General features: G+C 45.2%; 1 protein-coding gene across 1 annotated transcript in view; it reads right to left on the reverse strand.

The window, feature by feature from the left end:
* The window catches only part of CDH22 (cadherin 22), a 1,063,019-nt gene that overhangs the window by 580,600 nt on the left and 456,990 nt on the right, over positions 1–25,429 (reverse strand). The gene's annotated exons all lie outside the window — the stretch shown is intronic.

Raw genomic sequence — 25,429 nt, forward strand, 5'->3', positions numbered from 1 at the left:
AAAAAAGATCGAAGGGAAAGAATGGTTTAATAAAAAATACAAATATACGAGGCAAGAAAAGGGTAGAGAAGGAAGATCAGAAAAAGTTAGCAGATCAAAAAATGAATGCAAAAGAAAATAGATAGAAAGGCAAGGAAGCAATAAAAAAGGACGAAAGAGAGAAATACATAATTTATGAATAACAACAGAGCAGAGTAATTGAAAGAAGTAGGAATGGGGAACAAAAAGACATTGAAACAATGACAGTGACCACGAGGAAAGGCATGGTGAAAAAAAGAAAATATAGACACAGGAAAGAGAGATAAGAAAGAACAGTAGAAACGCACAAAGGAGGTTAGTGAAATACAGAACAGAGAAACAACGAGCATTGTCAAATAAAGGGGCTGATTATGATTGCGGATAATCCGCATCCTCCGGGCCGGCGGAAGCCACCGCTGGCCCGGAGGATGCGGATTATCCGCTGCAGACTGGAAAAAGACCCCCGCCAGATTAGGATGGTTGGGGGATCTATTTTCCATCCGCCGCTTTTCCGCCGCGGTCGCCTTCCGACCGCGGCGGAAAAGCTCTAACATGGCTGGCGGTGTCTATCAGACACCGCCAGCCATATTAGGATAGCTGCATCATATGCCTTTCCACAGCGGCATTTCCGCCGTGGAAAGGCATACGGTGTTGTCTTCGGGGGCCCGTTGCGGGCCCCCAGGGGTGAAGGGGGGTGGGGGGTGCACATGGGGGGGGTACCTATGTTATCTCCCTGCCTTTGCGTGCACGAAGCAGCAGGCACCACGCGGTGCCTGCAGCTTCGTGCACACAAAGGAAAACATGGTTTATTTAACATTGCGGCGTGTGCTGCTTCAAGCAGCACCCGCCGCAATGTTAAAAATACAGGATGTGACCGCCAGGGTGGCGGTCACATCCTAATTAGCACGGAGGGACCGCCTCAGCCTCTGCAGACAGACCCTCCTCCCCTGGGGTGGCAGACGGACGCAGGTCCGTCCGCCATCCTAATAGGCCCCTAAGTGTGAGAATTGGATGAATGGAGGGAAAAGTCGTAAGGAATTTAAAGACAAAAGAGATATTGAAGACAGGGTAAGGAAGAAGGAGACCGGGATACTCCCGTATGGAAACTGGAAGCAAAGAAAGAGGTGTAGGGAGGAGAGAAAAGAGAGAAAAACACTGAAATAAACCGTGGAACAGGAGAAACAAGAGAGATATTTAAAGACACGTAATGGGATAATGATGAAAGGAGAGAATGAAAAAGGAAGCAGAGATACTGCAGAAAGAGAGCAAGGGGTCAAAAGAAAGAAGCATAGGAGGAAAGGAGAGGGAGAAAGGCAAAGTTGGAATAAAGAAAATGGACGCCAAGTCGAAAAAGAAAGCGAAGGAACACAAAGAGATGGATGGAATCCACTAAGGAGAATAAATCATGTGTTGTGCCTGAAAACAGCCCAATGGCCCCTTCACTCTGCAGAGTGCAATCATCGGATTTGCCTTTTCATCTACAGCTCCTAACTGTTCGATAATAAATACAAGCCGTTGCGCCAGTCAGTATTATTATAAATGTAAATTAACAGTCTACCTCGGTTTCTCAGACCTGATTCAAACATTAATCTTCACCTTGTAATAAAAAAGCTCAACAAATAAAGACAAAGCAGCCGTGCAAACCTGTCGCCTCAGTGAAACTCTGACAAATAGAATACTGCGGAAATACTTCTAGGGGAAAACATAATTTATGGTCCGCCCGGTGAAGTATGAGCGCATATATTGATGCCACATTGGTGAGAATGAATGCACCCCAATAAATGATGGTGTTGTGAATAAGTGCTGTAATAAATCTACCAGATCCCTGATTTGCAATTCATGGACCCTGGGCACTAAACATTTATGTAGTAGTGTCGTCCAAAAATATTTAAAATATTAGATATACATGAACAAGGTTCTATGAGCCGAAACGCCTTGCTGGAAGATTTTTAACAAAAATGTTGTCAAGATGCCCTGAGTCAGCGCGCATGTCCTTTTGGATTACTTTGGTATAAATGGACTTCTAATTACCTCATATATTACATCACTCATTCACTTCCGGGTTTCGAAGGTGAGATACGGGAGGGCGATTGTGCCGCAGGAAATTGTAACTCACATACCCGTGGTTACGCTTGTGGGTGTTCTCTCACCAGGAATACACCATTTGGATTTGCTAACCCATTGAAAACGGACCTTTTGAGAAGTTAATACGAAAGGGAATTTCAATATAAGAGCGGTGTCTACGTCTATTGTGATATGGATAATTCAAAGATACCCGGCCGGGTTGGAAGTATCACCAGAATTGGGTCGATATATTGCTGGTTCAACATTGAGCCCTGAAGAGTTGTAGCTTCTGTACATTTACAGTCCTACAACGAAACACGTGTCGGCTGGCTGTATGTTAAGTTACCTTAATTTGATGACCCAATAAAAGGAGAGACACACGAACTTCCATGAAAACGACGCCGAACAAGAAATTTCTTTTGAATCTATTTGCAAAAACTGACTGTCACATTGATGTTGAGATTCATTGAGTGCGCGGGATTTTGTGTGTACATCACTCATTACGTGTTCTATGACATCACTGAGAACATCACTGCAACACTTGAAATTACATCATCAATTGGTCCGTCCGCCAATATAATCGACCCCATGGTTAGCAGAGCTATGCATAACTTGCGCCCATGCCATGCACTGCTTATGGCCTCACATATTACATCACTCATGGCATCTTCTATGACATCATTTATGACATCACTGATGACATTTCAAATGACGTCATCGATGAGATCACTGATGACATCACTTGTAACATCATCCAATGAGTGTGCTCTACTTTGTTTTATAGTTTACAAGTTTACATAGGGCTCAGATGGGATTGAAGAGCACAGGGAGACTGGAGGGGCACTAAGAACATACAAATGCACCTCTCAGGTTACTGAAGAGCACAAGAGCGTGTAGCCCAGTTGTGTTGAGGATGTTTAGTCAGCACGAAGTATACAGGGATGAGCACGAGGAGGTTGTTGCTTACGGATGGGGGTGTTTCCAATTCAGGGCTGAAAATAAAATGGTTTTAATAGCCTGAGGACCGCAGTTAGTAAGAAGGTCTGTGTGTGTGTGTGTTTTTTTTTTTTAAAATAAAACAGTGCTGTCAAATGCACCACTTAATCCAATTTTTATAGAATTTTCTCATATGGAGTAACCTTAGTGCACCCGCTTGCCCAATCTCCTCTTATCCAGTCTAGCTCACTCACTTGGCTCGCTCATTGAAATTCATGAAAGATATTACGCCCCACCACTTTCAAATATCAACAGCAGCCAACCATTAAACAGGAATACAAGAAGATACATCCATGCAGTGACATCAAATTTTATTTAATAGGACTTGTGAATATGGGCTCAGTTCTTTACTCCTGTCAAGCGAGTGTGACATGCAATATAGCAGACCTTATGCACCAAGGTATAAACTTAAGCTGTGCTACGGTAATAATTGGGAATTATGGGATACGTGGTTGAGTGTACGTTAATTAGTGTAGTTGCTGTTTCAAATACCCTACTTTACTGGACCATACATATTTTTCTTGGCATGAATGGCATGGTGCACATACATACACACAAACACCCGCCTGATTTAGTAAGAAGCTCACTGAATTGATGTACTTGCTTCTAAACTCTGTTTGCATTCTTCAAGGGTGCAGAATTGAACCCCAGGGGGTGGACACATCCTTTTTTCTTTCCACTGTTGATTAAATGGCCACCACTGGCTGCAGTAGGGCTGCCGCCTGTTGTGCTAGTGCTACGTGACGTAAGGAAATTGCTGTTCTGAAGTCCACATAGTATTTAACGTAGAAAGTACATTCAGAGCATAGGTAACATTCACTTATCATTTGGGACAGGGCTGTATAAAATGCACTGTGCCTCCCTTGTGGCTCTGTAGGCTCAAAGGAAGGGAATGCATTTGTAAAGTTGGTAGCAAATCCCTTGGGCGGAATATGCTCTATTGCCAGCCTGCACCATGAGTTAGCCTCTCAGGGGCAGATTTACAAGCCCCCTGCGCCTTTTTTACGCCACTGTTGCATCACTTTTGTGAAGCAGCGGCGGCGCAAAAGATGCACCATGGTGCGGGGTATTTACAACGTGACGCATCTCCCAGATGCGTCACGTTGTAAAGCCCTGCATCAGAAGGAGGCGTTCCATCACAGGGGGTGGCGTTCTGGCACAGGAAATTTACAAGATTTCACTCAGTAACTTTTGGGCCCATGCTGCGTCAAAACCCTGCGCCTGCTTGAAGCAGGCATAAGGATTGACGCAGCATTGTGGAGCTAGGGCCCCACAGAGCATTGCTGGAGCTGCATTGCGCTTGCGACGCAACTCCAGCAATGCGCAGCTTTTACGACACAGATGCATCACGCATCTGTGCCGTTTATGCCCCATGGTGCGCCACATTGTAAATGCGGCGCATCCAGGGTGGCGGAGCTGCGGCGCACAATAACTGGCGCATTCCTGCTGATATGGAGGGATGCGCCAGTAATTGTAAATCTGCCCCTCAATATTTTGGTCTCAATGTACATATTTCATTTCAGAGTTATTTTAAATGTGTATCTTGATTTCTGTTGCTCTCGTTCTCTCTCTCTCTCTCTCTCTCTCTCTCTCTCGTTCCTCTCTTGTCCCAATTTTGTTTTCTGCCTCTTGTTGACTTCCCCTATTTTATTGCAAATGAATCCTCTTTTCAAATTACAAAATCATATCTTAATCTCAAATCGCCCCTCCAATGTCTATCAAGTGCAAAGTTGTCCTTTCCATTACTAAATGTATGTAAATGTATAGGCATTTATATAGCGCACTACTTACCCAGAGGGTCCCAAGGCGCTTGGACCGCTGCGAAACCCTTCCTGGCTTCCCTGAGAGATGGTCCCTTAATGGGTATCTCCAGGGTGAGACCAGGCATCCCCGGCGGTCTGGTGGGGCCGTTAGTGAAGATGAGGCAAGCTAATGCCCAGAGTTGCCGAGTGTGATCGCTGATCAGAGTGGGCACCGAGGCGAGAGAATTATCGAGTCCGCTGACCCCGGTCCAGAAACCTGCCGCGCCGGGAATCGAACCCTGGTCCCGGGCCGAACCCTGGTCCCGGGCCACTGCCTACTACTGTACAAACTCCCCTTTCCATATTGAGTTCATTTTCCATCTGTGTCATGAGTTCAACCAATGAAATAGGTTTTTATCAGCCCATGAGTTGACCCCGAACTTTAAATCACTGGAAGAAATATATATGAATTTTGATATAGTGGATCAGAATTGCACAATCGGATCTCCAGCATGAGAGGATGTAGAGGAGCCTAGGCTCGATCCCAGAAATTCCAGATGTTGGAGACAAATCTGTGGAACATGGTCCCTTTAGAGACAGCTCAAACTAACCTTTTCATTTACATTGAACACAACAGTATTTTGCTCTTTCGAAGGGAAATGGTGGTAGTGAAAAGTGTTCTTGTTCTCGCCTCCGTCTCCAAAAGGGTTGACACTTTTACTGCAAATATAAATAGATACGACCTTCTGCAAAATCTCCAGTAAGCTCTTGTGAGGGCGTTTGTAAATATTTTTGCCCATCCGAAATAATGCTGTGTGGAGAGCAAAGTGTAAAGTTGCCTAAAAACGAGGTATAATTTACCACCACAAAAGAATGGAAGCTTTTTGATCCCATGCAAAGAAACATCAGTTTCTGCACAGTGTTCCTGTAAATGTAATTGTGGACTGACTCAGGTGGTTGGGCATTCAATCTAGACTCACACAAGCTAATGTGTCCAAGTCAGATGTTTCATTGGCCACCTTTCTGACTCTAAAGTGCTTGCAGCTGTTTCAACCATGTCAAATGGGCTCCTCTGCCTGGACAATCTTCCAGTAATTTCTATTGTGGACTGGTGTAATTGTTTTGTACATTCAATCTAAGCTTATGAGGATTGCAAAGATGCCTGAGAAAAAGTGGTACTTAAATCAACTTAAAAAAAAAAAAAGATTACAAGTTTTTGTCCACATTCAAACAGACATCAAATTCTTCCTGGAAATTCCATAGGGGATTGATGCTGATGTCTTTGTGTCTCTAATCCAAGCCCACGAAAAGTGAGATGCCGGCACCACACTAAAGTGCGAGACCCAATCAACACAGATTCGACATGCGGGAGCACCTTGGCGGTCTACGAACCAATCAATACAGTTGTGTCTTCAGCGTTTTAGCTCTCCTTGCCAGCTTTTTAATGTCGTTCAAAACAAAATGGCAGCACTTGTTTTTTTCTGCAGCTGCAGTTTCAGCTGCATCTATCACATCCGCTGATCCGGCTGCCAACGCGTCTTCCTCTTGGCATCAACCTCTCTGCTCTCGTTTCTAACAGAGGACCTGTTGAGGTGTCAGCGCTGTGACCTTGGGTGATGAGTTTGTCACTCTTCTGTCGGGCTCAGTGTATCACAGCTGAGGCGCATAGGCCGAATAGTCATCAGAAGGTGGTGGGCACGCCACGCCATGTTGAGTTAGTCTGTTTCTGCCAACACTTTCCTTTAGTCATTTCAGGACATTGGATTGTGCTGCAAGACAAACCATCAGCGGTAGAAATTCAGTCTGCAGGCTCTTAATTTCCTGGTCTCCCTGGCCCCTTTACCCTACAGTGTGATAACTACATGTTTTTTTTTCTTAATGGCACAGCTCCTGCATTCTGCTGTCTCTATCTCCAGCCCACCCCTCCCTCCACTCGCCGCAGACCATTCCAGGTCAGAGCTATTACATCCCACTCATTTCAGTTAAAAGACTCCCCAGCACCTCTCTGACAGGCGAGAGTGAAAGTAAGGTGCCTTTTCAATGCAAATTACCTAGGGCTCCTGTTACAAAGGCTCACACATTGATTCAAAGTCACAGGACAGCAGGGAGTGTTACTTGGAGTTTGAGGGGCAGATATACAAGCCCCTTGCGCCTCTTTTGTGCCGCCGTTGCGTCATGGAGCAGGGTATTTACAACGTGACGCATCCGGGAGATGCGTCACGTTGTAAAGCCCTGTGCCATAAGGAGGTGTTCCGGCGCGGGGGGGGGGTGGCCGTACCTGCGCAGGAACGCTTCCTAAAAGTGGCTGATCTACAAGATTTCACTCAGTCACTTTTAGGACAATGCTGCGTCAAAGCTTGAAGCAGGCGTAAGGCTTGACGCAGCATTGTCCAGATAGGGCCCCCAGAGCATTGCTGGAGCTGCGTCGCGCTGGAGATGCGAATCTAGCAATGCGTCGCCTTTACATCACAGATGCGTGACGCATCTGTGCCATTTTTGCCCCATGGTGCGTCGCTTTGTAAATGAGGCGCTTCATGGGTGGCGGAGCTGCGGCGCACAATTACTGGCGCTTCCCTGCTAAGTTGCAGGGATGCGCCAGTCATTGTAAATCTGCCCCAAAATATCCTGTGATAGTGTGGGACTCTAAAAATAATATGCAGAATATTGCCATCTAGAAATTCCGTCAACTTGAAAAAAAGCAAGAAACTTTAATGATATAATAGTTAAATATGTTCACTAAGCATCCACCCTCGGTGTCAGTCGGCTTCAGCACCTGCTTAGCTCCTCCTTTTCAACCATTTTACAGCCCAATCCCATAAAAACACAAGTAGCAGGATCTTTAACAGTAGACTTTAGTCCCAAATGGAACGACTGATTCACATAAATGAGATAAACATATGCACCAGAACCCGCTCCTATGATTTGACTATATTAATACATTTTCTGAGATTCAGAGACTCTAAATGAGTACGCCATGGAAATCTATGGAAATCATTTATTTCCAGGCACACTAATAACTAATCATTACAGGAAACGTATTCACTGAGGGGGGTCTTCCCGGAGCTCTCCTTCTGGGAAAAAAATATAATTCCACTGCCTAACCACCACATCACCAACCGGGGAGTCCCTGTTCCCCTTCGCGAACCACCTGATTCTGGTCTATTGTATTGTAAATGCATTTAAATAGAACTTACTGTCCCTGAGGAGGCGCTAAAGCCCTTTTTCAGCAAGTAGCGCACTACTCCAGAACCCATAAATGATTAGTGGTGAATTAGTATAGTGAAATATGAAAGTCATTTGAGTAGTGGATATGTTATTCAGTTATTTGGATCGAGAAGGGTAGTGGAGGGGTAGAAGAGGAAAAAAGTTTTGCATTTATATAGCGCTTGTTATCCCTGATGAGGTGGTGAAGCATTTTTTTGGCAAGTAGCACGCTACTCCAGAACCAATAAAGGATTAGTGGTGAACTAGTATAATGAAATATGAAATTCATTTGAGTGGTGGACATGTTAGTCTGTTATATGAATTGAAAAGGGTAGTGGGGGGCTAGAAGAAGGAAGGATTTAGAATAATTTTTTTCTGTTTCACCTTCTCAATCAGATGTCCCACTCTTCAAATGTCAACCTGCACAATATAAAGCTAACCGGGCCGACCCCTACCCCTGATGTGACCACCTTGTCCAATCTACTGGTAAAACTTTAACATCAGAGTTTAAGTGTGCAATGGGGCGTAGTCTCTGGCTGGACACGTTCTAGTGTTGAGAAGTGTGAAGAGACTTTCTATATGTAACTTTGGCCAGTGTAGGGTGGGCAGCGGTTTCCTTAAGTGGACATGGCTGCTCAACACTGCCCGACCACTCATATTAAAACTGGCAAAGTCATCTTAATCCCTTGTGTCAATGGGAGGGGTACCAGGCATGGTTGCCTGCTCTCTCATGTCCTCATTGCCATGCACTTGTAACTCTATCCAGGGATTGTACATCTTCGATTCAAATTTACATTTCTTTTTATGCTTCCAACATGTTGGTATTGATGGGGAGAGAAGAGATGTGGAGGGTGCCTATTCAGCAATTACACAATTTGGCAAGGTATCTCGGTTATAGGTAAACCAGGGTAGATCCCCAACATATATTCCTTACATGCCCCAAACTCAGAAACTAAACCACTGGAACTATGGATGAGATCTGATGGGAGTCCTGTACTTTCTGACATCTATGAATATGGATAAATTGGTCCCAAACTCAATCGATTGAAGGTAACATCGGGGTGACCATTTCCTCTCTGTACCAGACTGTGTCCTTCTGATTCACGCTGTTGTCGGTAGAAGATCTAGAGGCCCTCAAGAAAATGGTGGTCTTACCGTGCCTTCTTTGCTTCTTTGCTACACTCCTCATAGATGGCATGGTTCTGTACTTAATCTGGGGAACGAAGCTGCATAGAATTACTCTTACCAAACTTTTGTTTCCTTCTGAAGAGGGGAAATGTCAGTCTCGGATTTCGAACTATATTATCTAGCCATGCAACTCATATGGGTGGTGAGGTGGATGGTAACCAGGCGGGGTGCCCCTGGTGGGGATCCTGGCGTGGACCATGTTGCGGAGAGGGTTGAGGTTCTCTCATGGCAGACAGGGCTCCAGCTCATACTCAATGTATTCCGTAAACTTCAAATTTGTGCGATGTGTTGCTACTTCATATGCTCCAAGCCACTTTGGCCAGAATACGTAAAACCACACTAGAGTCCACTATGCATGAGAGCTCTCAATCCTTGCATTACATATCTTGAATCCAAGGGGCGGTTGGGGAGGACTGCGGAATGGAATATAGTGCCACTAAATGAGAATGGTGGTCCCTGGCAGGGGCATGTCTTCTACAATATAGAGCTGACTGAGTCTATATTTATTCTGCTTTCATGTGCTTCCCTGCCAGGGACCACTGTTGTTTCTTTATAATTGAGCTCCCCGAGGTCCCTCGCTGATACTAATTGGGGTCCCCTTGTTGTTTAAATAGAGACTAAATGAGAATGGGGCATTATTGTTAAATTGTTGGTTCAGGGATTTCCAACAACTTGACTTTGAACTGCCTCCCTACCATTCTTAACTACATGGGGCAAGAGCGATGGTTCATACCCATTGGAAAGCCAGCAACTCTGTGGCCCAAGTGCATTAAATCTTCTGAATTATTTGTGCGTCTACTGGATGACACCAGGTGATTAAGTCATTGTGTGGTACGTCGATGCGTCAGGCTAAACCCAATTCACAGGGGCTCTGCAATCGACAGGAAGAGCACATAGGTGCTCCGATTTCTGACAAACATTAGGCTACTATCCTGGAGGTCATGCCTCGGTGTTTGTGGATCATTAAATTAAAACTGATAGAGTATTATTTCCTATACATAGTCGATATCACTGCCAAGAGGATCAACCTTATGTTGACTACTATGCACACCACCTGCGTGCGGTATGAGCACAAGGGCGCAGATTTCTATCACATGGTGTGGGATTGCCCCTCACTTCTCCATTATTTGGACACTGTCACACCTTTTATTTCAGCAGTCACTGGCTGCCATATCCTACAATCACAAGCTTACTGTTAAGTTCAAAGTTTTGCACCTCCCTGGAAATGAGGCACAGTGTCCGGTGCACATTGATATGGGTCACAATGGACAGTTCCAGTCACACACAATGAAGAGTTGCAAAGTCTGTCTGTATCTCACTGGAAATGAGGTACAACATCCAGTGCGCGAAGATATGGGTCCCACCAGACAATTCCAGTCACACACATACGTGCAAGTTCAACAATGCCTCACAAGGTAGAAAAAGGCACTACTACGGTTACGCCCCCACCTCCGAGGTTCGCAACCTGTGATCGGACACCACACACAATGAGCATGCAGTTGGTGTGACGCACAAGAGAGATGTTCAACAACAAAACAACTGCCAATACTGGGTATTGTTCAATTAATTTTAAAACTAACCTATATGAAAAAAACCATACAGGTGCGTTTTTCTGTTTACGTCACTAGTTTATTTCCTCATTTTAAACACTAGTGGAAAAATTATTTCTTTTGTTATATTTTCATTAGAAACCAATGTTCGGTGTATAAACACAAGATCAATGCAATGACATATTTACAATTAATGCAAAAAGACAATTTACCAACAATTTTATCACACATCCAAACTTGCACACTATCCTAAACATTCATCCATCTACATTCATCCAACAAAGAACAGTACAAATCCTTAAGGTCTAATGTCAAAAAAATATAGGCATACATCTGTATATCAATTCCTTTTAGATGTACATATATACAATATTCACATTTTAACAATTTTTTGGGGGGTTTGAATGAAATATTTACACCTTGTTTGGTTGAACCTATTTAAACAAAATATTTCAATTTTTTGACAAAACGACCACACAACCGGTCGACGTGTTTCGAACTCCCCAATGCGGAGTTCTCCTCAGGACCAACAATCTTAGTGTGGTGAAAAAACGCACTTGAGGGGTAGACGGTGTGAAGAACGATAGACAACTTAAACCAGAGAGATTAAGGGCATATTCATTCTTTGAAAGTTTTGGCTCATATTCTGAATATTCGGTAGCATGCAATTCAATCTCCCGAGTCCTAAAGCCTTTGGACGCCAGCACTCGAAAATCCAATTTCCTGGAAATGGTCATCGAGAGTAAGGAGTGTAGGATGAAGCCAAGGTTATGTGCGTGGTCTGTGGGAATGGGTGCTGAGCCCAGGTCCGAAGGCCACCATGAGTCGTCCCAGGCAAAGGGGGATGAACCTAGGATGAGCACTTCCGTTTTGTCTGAGTTAAGTTTTAGGCGTGTTTGTCCTTTCTTTTGACTATATTAGCATTTGGGACATTTGTCCATTGACTAACAGCACTGTATTGCTGAAAGGTGCAAGTTTGCAAGGCACAATTGACATCGCGCATCGGATCCAGCCTTTGTACATTACCAAATGCATAAGGAAAGCAAGCAGCTCTATGCTGAGCAGTCTATCCACTGATAATGCTTGACTTTGGTATATGTGACCTAATATTTTTTAAGGTTACCAATATTGTACAGAACAAAATCACAAGCAATAATTTTCAATGATAACTGACAAATCAGATCAATTTGATCCTGATATTGATGCCTAGAAGCATATATGTGAACTAGGGTGTGCGAAACGTGCATAAATTGCTTTTGCACACGTAAACAACATATGTGAAATTACCAGGCGTGGTCAATTAAGGCAAGAGTGGTGGGGCGGAGCGGGACGGAACGGGGCTAAGTTGATAGACGACAGAATAGGTCATATTTAACATTTTCAATGCGTCTGACATTACGGTGGGCGTGTGCATCGGATGGCACTGGCCGTCCGATCTGTGCACGCGCCGGATTCGGCCGCACCCTGGTGCAGGGCCGGACTGGCCATAGCGGGCACCGGGCAATCCCTCGGTGCGCCGCACGGGTGGGAGCCAGTTTTTGTTACAGGGCCGTTTTTGCAGCATAGCTGCAAAAATGGCCCTGTAACAAAATCGGCCGAAAACCGGCCCTGGCAAGGAACTCGGCGGCCGGCCGAGCACTTTGCCAGGGCCCGTTTTGGTTCCCATTTCGGCCCTGCCCTGGCGAAATGTCCACTGCGGCGAAAAGGCTAGAAAAAAAAAACACTTACTTTATTCTGTCGGCTGTTGACTTTTCACCCTTCCCGCCCCCCCCCCCCCACCCCCCCCCCCACTGCTCCTACCTGTAACTGTCATGCCTGGCAATTAGATGTAATTGCATGAAATGCAAAAGTGAAATTTGGTGCTGTATTTTACCTAGAGATACGTCCTCTCATCCACACGTCTCATCCACACATTTTGCACTAAGAAAAGTGCAAAATGAAAACAGCCGCTTATGTTCTGGACCGTCCCATTGTTCCTGTGTACTATATTTCCCTCACAAATGGAGCACAGTTACATGATGTGGCGTAATAGCACAATTGTGCGAATTTCGTGCAACAAGCATTACGTAAGTTATCAAAATCATAGAAGATTATGCCAACGTAATGTACATTTCTCCCAGACCTAATGTTAATAGTCTGGACCTATCTGAAGGAAGCCATTACAGTCAGGAAAAACACTGCTAAAAGCTTCACAGAAAAAGTGACATTTCTAGCCATCAGCGCCATGAATCAGAAATGGTTTGATCAAAGCAGAAAAGTGATTAAAAATGCGTGGAAAACAAAAAGGATTTTTACTTTTTTTTCTTGAGTGCTTCTTTTACAGGATAAGTGTTTTATGACAGTCTGTGAAAGTTGTTGATCGCTTGACTTTGCGTTTTATTATAGATCGATTCATCACAATCCAAAGATATCGAAAACGACATCCATCATGTTTGATCCAAAATGCTGACACATGTTCAATCTTCTAATCACAACTTTTACCCCTCAAACTATTCATTCCTATTTGCTAGTGAGGAGCTAAATAAAAGGCAAGCAGTCTACAGAAAGCTAATATACCTTTTGGAGTTCCAATTACTTTGTTTTCCTTTTTTTATCTCTTGATCTCTAAGACCAGGAGTAGGAGGGGTAGTATTAGGGGTACCAAAGGGCAAGGCAGGCATAGCAGCTGCTTTCGCTAGCTACCCCTAATCAATGTCCCATGAAACTGTATTAGAAATGTCGCTGTAAGGAAATTAAGTTGATGATGACAACTGATACTCCTGTGTGAAAGTGAAGTGTGAGGGACTGAACACATTGAAGATTAGGTATTATCAATGTTCAGATTGTTTGGGGGATGTACCTCAAAAAAAGCAAATTACAATTTTGTAACATCGGGGGATACACTTGAATGTATGCTGAAGACGTTTTCCATAGAAATTTCAATAATGGATGTCCAACACTTGCTCAACATGGCTTGATCCAGAATATATTTTTCAAGATAACCAGGGGCGGCTCCTCCGCTAAAGGGTAGGAGCTTCGCCCTACTTCGCTCAAAGCAGAAAAAACTTTAAATGAAATAACAACCTCATTAATATCATTTTATTTTTTCTTTGCAACGGGGCTGGGTTTGGGCGGGGAGACTGGTGTCACAGACGGGGAGGAGTGGTTCATGCACACTCTAAGTGCGCATGACGGTTTGGCCAGCCGTCTTGGCCCGGCCAAACAGTCATGCACACTTTGCATGCTCCCCACCAGGATGTAATGCACAACCTATTGGGGAACATGCACAGGCTCCCTGTGCCCGTCCGAGTGTTGAGCCACGGCGCTCGGACTATTCACAACCCTGCATTGCAGCGTTGTGATTGGCTTAGGGGAGCCTGTGTGTTTCCGGGAATCGCCAGGAAGCAACAACAGATACAGAGGCGGCTGTGAGGAGGTAAGTGTTTTTTTTGAGTTGTTCATACCCCCCCTCCTTCCCTCCCCGCCCGCAATGCCACCCATGTTCCCTGCCAGCCATTACTGAAGAAAACCACAACTAGAAAAATTCCCTTCCGGGATAATTGCATGTAAATTTATCACAATTGGAGATCATAACAATTTGGCATGGATCCAGCCGCAGTTGCCCGCCGCTCAACATCAGTGATTTAAATCCTTGCACTTCTGTGGTCATTGCAGACATTTTTTGTTATCCTCCTCTGCTTGTTGTGTAAGCAAAGATTCGGTGTTCAGACTGTAGTCGGTAATGGCCATGTGGCTCCAAACAATCACATAACACTTTGTGCCACCCTACAAAGTGACAGACCAGACATAAACAGGCACCCTCTGGGTGGAGCTGTGGTGTGTGCAAGCATATAGGGGCATATTACCAAGCAATAGCGATAATTATCGCTATTGCTTGGTTAGCGTGAAAAAATTAACGCTGAGCTGCGGCGATTTTTATCGCAGATAAACCTTGGTATTACCAAGGTTTATCGCAAATGCGATAAAAATCGGCCGAAATGCATGAATATCGCTGAAAAGTCAGCGATATTCATGCATTACTGAGCTAATGCTCTTAGCCATGTTATCCACCTCCCATTGGATAACAAGGCTAAGAACTGCTCAGGGCAGGTGTTAGCTTTTGGAGATATTCGCGCTTAGCGCAAATATCTCCAAAAGTTGGTAATAGGAGATAGCGATGTTAGCGACTGTTTTCAGTTGCTAACATCTTGGCACGACCACTTTGCATGTCATTAGTGATAAATATCACTGACATGCAAAGTGGGGCCCAAGATGGTCGCTATCTCCTACTAGCTGTCGTGTTAGCGACAGCTAGGTAATAGGGAGATAATTTTATCTCCGCTTTCTTGGCTTTTAAAGCCAAAAAAGCGGAGATAAACCCCCTTGATAATCGCGCTAAGCGCGAATATCTCCAAAAGCTAACACCTGCCCTGAGCAGTTCTTAGCCATGTTATCCAATGGGAAGTGGATAACATGGCTAAGAGCATTAGCTCGCTAATGCATGAATATCGCTGACTTTTCAGCGATATTCATGCATTGCGGCCGATTTTTATCGCATTTGCGATAAACCTTGGTAGTACCAAGGTTTATCTGCGATAAAAATCGCCGCAGCTCAGCGGTAATGTTTTCACGCTAACCAAGCAATAGAGATAATTATCGCTATTGCTTGGTAATATGCCCCATAGTTACTTATGAGTGCCTGACCAAGAAACATTCTAGAGTGACCAGTAGGCCTGGGTGAAATTTCCATCATGATGGCGTAATCTTGCCTCATTTTGGTAATTTTGCGCTATGCTTGTTAGTTTAATCCCAAATGTACATCACGTTGCATATTTACATATTGTTCACAGCAAACATTTAGAGCGCCATCACAGCAGCAAAGCGAATTATCAGAATGTGAGCGACTGCTGTTGCAGTGCTTGTGATTTTTAAGCTAGCTTTTTGCAATTCACATTTCGCTTAATTACGCGTAATGTTTTCAAAAATGTGGGTAGTTATGCAAATGCGAATTATGTAAAATCCCAACCAAACCTAGTGACCATGTCGGAGCACTTTAAAAGGTCTCTGAGCTCAACTGGTTGCACAGTCTCACCGCTGCATCAAAGTGATTCAAAAGGCTTCCCATTCAAAAGGACCCGGATGAATGGGCGCTATTTTTCAAAAGGGCTCAATTAAGGAAGCACACTTGCCAGAACTGAATTTAACATAGAGTGTTTAATGATGAAATGAAAAATGAAGTAATTTTTATAAATGGCACCTTTTTCAAGTCGACATTTTCAATTTCAACCTTTTTGAATCTGGTCGGTGTAGGCAGCCAGTCACCAAGGCAACCAATGATTGATGACTCCTGTTCGCAAACAAAAGTACCTGTCAGAAACATCTCATCCCCGGGACCGGCAAAGGTTTGGTTACATCTGCAGTGCTGTTGCGCCACAGTGAGGGTGACTGCCACGAGGAAGGGTGCATTATCTTCACTGTTTGATTAATGCCTCGGCTGTCATAGTTATTCTAATAAGGAAGACGTAGCTTTCAATTATAAAAAATCTCTATGCACATTTTCAATTCAGTAACTAAGGAAGAGTTAACTTTCAATTATGAAAATCTCTATACAACTTTTCAGTTGAGTAACTGGTCGACCCCCAATTTACTGGAAAGGGCATGTGTTTTCCAGGTGAGAGCAAGATGCATGGATTGTTTGGGCAAGATTGTGGCCAGTTACAAGGTTGTGTGATGCAGTTTCAATTGCCCCTGAGCGCTCAGGGGCAGATCTACAAGAAAGTGCTGCAGCGCGCCACCGCAAGCCCTTTGGCTGCGCCCCGCTGCGGCACTTTTACAGCACAGGCATGCGACATATCTACAATGATACGTCGCATTCCTGTGCTCTCCCCTGCGCTGGCGCAGAAACAGCTGCTTGCGCCATGGGGAGATTGCTTTTGTGAAGGAAGGGGCCCCTTCCTGCACAAAAGCAACCACTGCAGGCATTTTCCTCTTTTAACCCCTTCACTGCGGCGGCTGTTCCGCCGCAGTGCTAAGGGGGCGGGGCGGGAGAGCGGCGGGCGCATGCTGGTGACGGAACCGCTCCGTCACCAGCGTCGGTTGCGCTGTGCTTGTGACGGAGCGGTTCCATCATGGCCCCGCCCACTCAATAGAATGCTCAGCGCAGGCGCGGAATTCGCGCCGCGCATGAGCGGCGAGCGGGCCATGACGGAACCGCTCCATCATCAGCACAGCGCCACCGCAGCTGATGACGGAGCGGTTCCGTCATCAGCATCGATGAGGTTAATGCGTGTTGTAGAATGCAGGACGCATTGAAAGAGGAAAAAACAAGGAGAAATAAAAACATTTCTCCTCGTTTTGATTGGCTACGCCACCCCTATGGTGGCGCAGCAAACTGACGCATCTCGAGGTTTACGATTTCTCGCAAATCTGGAAATGCATCAGTGGACATGGGTGTTGCCCCATGTCCCACCCCTAACACGCAAAGTGTTAAGTGAACAGGGGCGATATTTACAAGCACACGTTAAGTCACACAGGGTGACTTTACCTGTGCTTGTAAATATCCCTTAGGAGGCTGCGCCACCGGTGCGTCACACAACATGATGTACTGGCGGCGCATGGGGCTTGTAAATCTGCCCCTCATTTCTTAGACTTCTGTTTAGGGTCTCCTACTTATTGTCCCAGGAGTTCATACTCATCTCCCTAGTCCACATTTGGTCTTTACATGAACAAGAAAGTGAGGAATGTGAATTTATTAAGCTCATGTATACTCTCTTCTGCTGAGACCCTCACCCTATTCTGACATTCAAGTTTTTTTGGGTGTGGAGACCCATTTGGGCAGGGTTTAACAAAATTCGAGTGTTCCACCAGAAGCAATGAACCCCCTCAATGTCTTGAAATAGTGGTGGTCAGCAGATTATGCTTTGGGGAGATTTTGAGTGTGGGAGACACCAATGCACGTGATTCCATTAACCTCATGTGCGCTAGCGGAATTCCGCTCCTACGCTGAGATTTTCTAAAGCGCATGTTACGTGACGAGCTGGGCTCGTCATCAGCGTGCGAGGAGGCTACGCCATGACGAGCCCAGCTCGTCATCAGCGTGGAAGGCATTTTAGGTGGTGCAGGAATATTCAAGAATGCACCAAAAGCAGAGGGGTAAACATCCTTTACCACGCGGTCAAAACACCGCAGTACCATTACAACGCAGCTTTTAAAACGCAAGTCGTTACCACGACTTGCACTGGAGGGCGCTCTAGACTAAGGAATAGTAGATTTACTATTCCAACACCTTCCCTACTGGAGTTGGAATAGTAAATTATACTATTCCTAAGTCCAGCACCCTACGGCGCAAGTCGTGGTAACGACTTGCGTTGTAAAATCTGCGTGGTGATGTACCGCGATCATTTTAATCGCGTGGTAACATCATACATCCAGCACAGGACATGAGTGCACCGCTCGCTCGTGAGCTCTGCAGGAACAATCAGTCTCTTCCTGGACTAAATTGGGCTGACTATCCTGGTACATTGTGATTCACATACAGTCCCCTGAAGCCTGAACTAGCCATTTATCTCTGTCTGGGAATTACAACATTTACTGAGTGTCTGATACCTTTAAGGGCAGGAATCCGTCTCTCACACACACAAATGTTGGGCCAGTATTGGTGGAGGGGACGGACACTCTTTAACACCTTGGAGCAGGGGGTGATTAAGGCTACTCAGAAAAACCCTCCTCTCTTCACCTTAGAAAACATGTCTCAGCAAGCTCATTGTGTTACATTATGTACCTTATGAGGAAGGTGTCTCAAGTTAATTAAAGAAAGGCAGGATTAAATCATATTTTAAGATTTAACTCCCAACCTCCCACAATGGTCTTCTGTTGCTTTTTGTGACCAACCTTATCTGAGCGGGCAGGAGCGCAGACAAACTCAAAACTGAGCATTCTTTTTGCTGAATAAGCCATTCCTATGCCTGTCTTGTATTTTAAAATTGATATTATTTTTTGTTCATTTTATACAGTAAGAATTGAACATTCAATCATGTTGTTTAGAAACACAGGTTCAGAAAATCCGTCATATTTCCAGGATCAATTGCAGTTGGCAAATCCTCTCCATATAAATGCTAATGGCAATTGGTTACTTCTAAGTCAACTAAGCCCAGCATAAACATTACACACTGTGAGTTAGGTGGTCACCTGGTGTTATCAGTCATTGTAATTGTGGACACCAGAGTACATTTGATGGGAGTTAAGTCCATGCAATATTGGGGGAGAGGTGCCAATTTCGTCCTTCCCTTGCGGTTCTCTAAGGTCTCTCGTCAGTCATATAGTCCCATCGTATCCTACACCATCAACTGTGTGTCATGCATCTCAACACTTTTAGGTCAGTAGGCCGACATGTCATTGGGCAGGTTCTGAACCAATAGGAATGTTAATAGTACTTCCTCCCACTGAGGTGCTTCTGGGCTTCTGGACAGCGCTTATTTTCCCTCCTTACGGAGCACTGGGCAATCAGCATTTGCCCGCTTTTTAACTTTTTTTTACAACCCCTTTATATTTGGAGTTTCAAGTGTTTTCTGTACCATCACAGTTGCTATTTTAGCCATTAATAGTGCCAGGTACAGAAATTCATCACTTGTTTTTCTTTCAATTGCAATACATTAATAGTGGTCAACGCACAATGATTCGACGTGTCTGCCATTTGCTAGTGGTATGCTCATCTCCTCTCCTTCGATCGTTCGGATACTTGCACAGGGCTCCATTGGCAAGGCGAACAACATCAGGAGACAGAGGACATCCTTCTATCATGCACTGTTGAATTTCACCCACACCCGGGCAGATAGTTCAGAGTGTAGGGGTGTGATCCAGTGAAGCATCTCCTCACCAAACCGCACAAACAAGTACCACATGCTGAAGGCGTTGAACACTTTTTCAATGTCTTTTGACAAAACTTTACCTCTGGGGGACATTATGATGTTTCCTCGTGAACTACTTGGATGCGACACCTAATGCTTAGAGAGGATTTTGTATTTGGGTATAAATTCACTGGGCCTCATTTATGGATTTTTTACCATAGGGCAGCGCAGCAGGCAATATAATTATAGGCTGTTTCCTATGTATATATGTAATAGGCATAAAAAAAGCGTGTTTCCCAGATTATAAAATCCTCTAAAAGATTCTGTATTAATAGCCCTCACTAACATTCCTCCATCTGGAAGGGGTGCCCTTTGAGGAGTCTCTGAAGCTCTCTCCCTAGACTCATGATGCAGTTTGGGCGAACACATTTTCAGGGTCTCGATATATTGTACTAGTAGATTTGAATTTATAAAATGTGAATTAATCTTTATCATTTTTTTGATTTGTTTAAAAAGACAATTGTCTCAATAAACATGTTTTAGTTTTTTTCAAATGGAATGGATGTGGCCTTTACATCTTTTGTTTTGCTTTGTGCATTATTATTTTCGTAAAATTATAAATGCTTGGACATTACATTATGCAATTGACCCTGGACTTCAGTAATATTGGTAAAACTTCTGATGCTTGTGACATCTAAAGGGAAGCCTTGAGATTGCCCAGCTACTTGGTGTGCCCTAGGTGTGGGGAAGGTCTGCCGATATGGCTCATATGTGTTACAGTTATAAGAGACTGCAGCCATTTAAGGAAGGCATTGAGGCCTTCCTGGAAGACGTTGTTTGGGAAAGAGATCCATATTACTCTTGTTATGATGCTCTTACGGTAGGATCATTGCTGCAAAGGAGATTTTGGCCAGATATATTTTATTTTTATCTCAATGGCTTTAGTTTGGTTCCTAATCGCAACAGTGTGGAAGGTGCAGAATAACCCTGGGCATAGTTCAGGAAGTAGCGCTATGCGTAGCTACGCAAAGTGCACTTTGCACTACGCGAGCTAAGTGTAGCACTACGCGAACTGCGTAGTATCCTGTTTGCGGTGATTGCACAGTGCCGGATGCTTGTCCGCACTGTGCAATCATTTAAAACGGCATCTTGCACAATGCAAGCTGTCTTTTACTGCCGCTCGAGTAGATTTTTACTTGAGCTGCAGCTTTCTCAACGCGGACTGGTAGTTTCTCATTGCGAGCGAAGGAAAGGGGGCCAGGAGACGTGGTAAAAAGATCGGGTCTCCTATGACTAACTGGGTGACTAGTTACCTGGGCTATGATGACTGGCTAGCTTCGGAAAAGGCTCAATAGGGAGAGTAATCGCGAGCTTCATTGTTGGCCAAATCTGGGCTAGGTGGCGCTATACTAGTTTAAGCTTCTATGCCCTTATGCGTCGGAACTCAATATATATTAATTGTTCTATACCTGATGAATAGTATTCAACGAGGGAATTAACTGTTTAGAATATCTTATCATCCAGATATAATGAATTTAATGTTGTTACCTTGGGATATTGATAATAACTTCATAATGAATTGTGTAGAAAGTCTTAAGACATTAACGGAAAGAATTTAGTCGGGTTGCTCGTGTGTTTTCTTTGGGAAATAAGAAAGAAAGCAGAGATTGGCCAGCTACCAGAAAAATGTCAGCAGAAGAGGTCAAAGTCCCCTCCTACAGGGATCTTTGAACCCAGACCTTGGTCATGGCTCTGTGAACACACCTGTTGCTGCCCGGCCTCTCGCCATCCAAAGGCCTAGAAAGTTCCACACCCCATCACAACCGAGAACTGCTCTTCTTTTTCCGAAGCAAGCACTGAGGCACTCGAGGAGGCCTTCGGGGCCGAAGCTCAAAAGACTCGACTTGCCTCGGAGAAACCAGTCCCGCGGCGGGCGCCATCGCAATTCAGGACAGGGAGTGAGGAATGCGGACGGAACTCTCGGCTGCTAATTGCCTCGAGATCAGACGGTGAGACAGAGGCTCGTGTCCCCACAAATGAACAGCGGCAGGCCGCGAAAAAGATGTGTGAATCTCCTGCGCGAAGCGGCAGTGGAAAGGTACACAAGCCTCGGGGACACCCAGATAAACGCCACAAAGACAAGCATGCGCCGCAGATTACTAAATAGCGAATAGAAGAGAACGTTTGATATTCAAAAAACCTGAGGCAGTCGTGAAATTATTATTTTTCTAAACACACACGGAAGGTTGGGAGAGGGGAGACGGAACAGGTCAGGTAGGCGGAAACCAAAGTAAGGACATGGGGGCGCATCCTGTAAAATATTGGACACACTGCGGGGCAGATTTGCAAGCTATAAGCGCCACTTTTGCGTCACTTTTCCCACGTTAGAAATGACGCAAAAATGGCGCAAGGGGCTTGTAAATCTGCCCCTGCGAGTGGGCAGCGCGTCGAAATACTGAATCCTGACAGACAGCAGCTGATTGCATTTTAATGAGGTGGACAAAGTAGAAAGGGGCCACAAGCCAGCCTCCGATTACATCTGGCCGGGGACGGAGCGGCCTGTATACTGCGTCACGAGTTCCGTTTCCGGCTGAGAAGAACGTGCATCTACGTACGTTTTCTTACAAGTTCGTATTCCATCAATGAACACCACACACACTGCAAGGGTAAAGCACTGCATGTGTCACACCGCCCACGCAGCCTGAGTACAATTCAATAATGCTTTATTGGCGTCGCTAACGATTGATTTGTGGAGGGGAATTCAGGCCACACACAAGCAGTGTGCAGGGTTTTACATGACTGTGTGCCTCTCGGTGTTTGACAATGTTCGTTTGTGTCTGGGTGTCTGGTGGTGTCTGTTGATATCTGATGATCTTCGATTGTGTCTGCCATCTTTAAGTGTCTAATGGTGTCTCATCATATCTGTTGGTGTCTGTGGACTTTAAATGCCCGATGGTGTGTTGCAACATCTGTTAGCATCTGTGGGCTTTGAATGTCTAATAGTATTTAATAGCATCTTCTGGTGTCTGCGAGTGTTGCTTAGTGTCCTGTAGTATCTGTTAGTGTCTGTGGACTACAAGTGTCCAACAGTGTCTTATAGTGTCTCTTGGTGTATGGAATTCGATAGAGTGTTCAACCGTGTATAAACAGCATGTGTTAATGCCTGCGACCTTTCAATGTCTGATAGTGTCTTTTAGACACTGTTAGCATCTGTGGTCTTTGAGTATCCTCATAGAGTCATATCATTAATGACTGTGGTCTTTGAGTATCTAATAGTGTCTGACAGTATCAGTTAGTGTCCATGGTCGTTAATTGTATTTGGGCCAGCTGTATGACCGTTTTTTGCAGTCGCAAATGGCGAATCGGACCGTTTGCAACACCGAAAGCTCTGTGCAATGTACACACCCTATTTTGCGAGCCCGAAACTGATTACCGACTCCCAAAACAGGGTTTGCAACTCGCTGTCAGGAAGGGGAGTGCCAAGGGCGTCCCTTCCTAATAGCGAGACGCACTAATATGTGTGAATGTTCAGGACTGCAATTGGCAGGCAGTGACAGGCTCTGTGCTGCCGTCCGCTTGTGAAGTCCTAAGAGGCCTGTGCTGCCTGCTAGGTCAAATGCTTCCTGTTAGCTCCTGTGAAGCCTGTCATCCCCTGTCTGCGGGGCCCTTGATTTAAAAAAACTGCTCTATGGTTGGTGGTCTGCTGACCCCAGCAGACCACCAACCCTGTGCATGCTGGCCATTCCCAATAGGGTCACAGATTGCGACCTGCCTCTTGAATATTAATGAAACAGGTGGTTTGCGACCCTATTGGGAATTGCAAACAGTGTCTGAGACACTGTTGTACATTCCATTTTGCGAGTCGCGAAACAACGCAATTTGATACTCGCAAAATGGAAGGGTCATACATCTGGCCCTTTGTGTCTTGTGGTATCTGTGTGTACCTGTCGAAATTGTGTCTTCAACAGAGTCTAGCAGCATTTCTGATGTCTGATGCACTTTAGTGTCGCTACTAGATCCTGGTATTGCCTGTTAGTGCTGAGTGGTCTCATAGTAACTCATAGTGTCTGTGGTCTCTTTGGCGGATAGTATCACTTTTCGACTAATAGTATCTGTTAGTATCAAATCGTTAGAGGGTGTTTTAGTTCATTGTGTGTCTTTGATTGGTCATGTTACAAGCTGACACATCTGTTATTTTCCTGCTCTTCCAGGTTCGTCGGCAGTGGAATAGCTAACAATACTTATGCCTTCCAGACTACGGGACTTATTTACATGCCCATTGTGCACAGGTAAATCCCTCTTTTTGACGCTCCCGCGGTGCAATGAGCTTCCCCATATTCAGGGCCGGACTAAGAACTAAAACTGGCCCTGGCAAAGTCCTCGGCCGCCCCCCCTGGGGGTGCGACCGAGCTCTTTGGCGGGCCGGTTTTCTGCCGATTTTGTTACAGGGCCGATTTTGCAGCTATGCTGCAAAAATGGCCCTGAAACAAAACCGGCCCCTACCATTGCGACGCACCAGGGATTGCCCAGTGCCCGCAACGGCCAGTCTGGGCCTGCCCATATTTACAAGACCACATAGAATCACCCTGCGTGACTTTTCATGGACATGTAAATATGTTGCCCTTTCCCTCATTACTCTGCATGAAAGGGGCGTTCCATGGGTGTTGCTGTAGGTGTTACCACGCAACATCCATAGAACTTGATGCAGTCCCAGATTTACAACTTTTTGTAAAACTGGGAATGTGGCAGAATCCTAGGCCTCCTCAGGGGAGGGGCAGGAATGGTGCAACGAGGAGAAATACTTTTATTGCTCCTCGTTTTTTCCTGTTTCTATGTGTGCTGCATTCTGCAGTACGCATAGAAAGAGAAAATGCCATTAATTATTGTATTTGTGCAGGAAGGTGTCCCTTCCTACAGAAAAACAATCATCCCCGAAGCGAAGACACCCTTGCAAAATTACACAAGGGTGCATGTGCTGGCAGATAGCAGCCAATTTTGCACCAGCACAGGGCAAAATACAGTAATGTGTTGTATTGTTGTTAACCCTTGTGTGCTGTTGACGAGCTCAGCTCGTCATGAGGGACGGTTGAGCTGCCCTCATGACGAGCTGAGCTCGTCACAGCCGTTGGAACGTTCGCACACGGGGATAATTACCCCGCTGTACTGAACGTTCTAAAAACAGGTGTGGTATGACGAGCTTAGCTCGTCACGAGGGCAGCTCTGCTGTGCCTCATGACAAGCCGAGCTCGTCAACGACACAGCGGCACCGCGCGCGGCCCCCTCCCCCCGCACAGCGGGGAGAAACACCCAACAGCCAAGGGGTTAATATGATGCATCCCTGTGCTTTGAAAATGACGCAGCACAGCGCAGCTAAATGGCTTGCGGCGCCGTTCTGCGTCATTTTCTTGTAGATGAGGCCCGATATCTCAAAGCAAAATGTCTGTGGTGCTTCAAATTTGATGGACGATTGAACGTCCTTTACTGAATAATCCTGTGCCCCCTTCACCTCATTGGAAGACTGATAACAGACCAACTTCTTACCACATTAGAGACCCCTACATTGAGTCCACTGACAGAGGCTCAGTGTGTTTTGGAAACAGCTTGCTTTGTCCCACGGTTCCCCTCAATGTGTCCTTTGTGCCACTGTTTGTGGGTCTACGATCCACAGAAACGCCTCAAACTGCAGATCTGGGGTTCCTCTGAGACACCCCTTAGGGTGGCATGAAGTGGGCAGATCCTCTTCTGGTTCCCACCTAACTTTGAATAATTGTGGCAGAAGTGGTCTCTTTCATTTTTTTTCAAAACCAATTTTATTGAGCAGAAGATTATCAAGAATGTGGTA

The sequence above is a fragment of the Lissotriton vulgaris genome, chromosome 7, assembly GCF_964263255.1.
Source record: "Lissotriton vulgaris chromosome 7, aLisVul1.2, whole genome shotgun sequence".
In the NCBI taxonomy this organism is placed as follows: Eukaryota; Metazoa; Chordata; class Amphibia; order Caudata; family Salamandridae; genus Lissotriton; species Lissotriton vulgaris.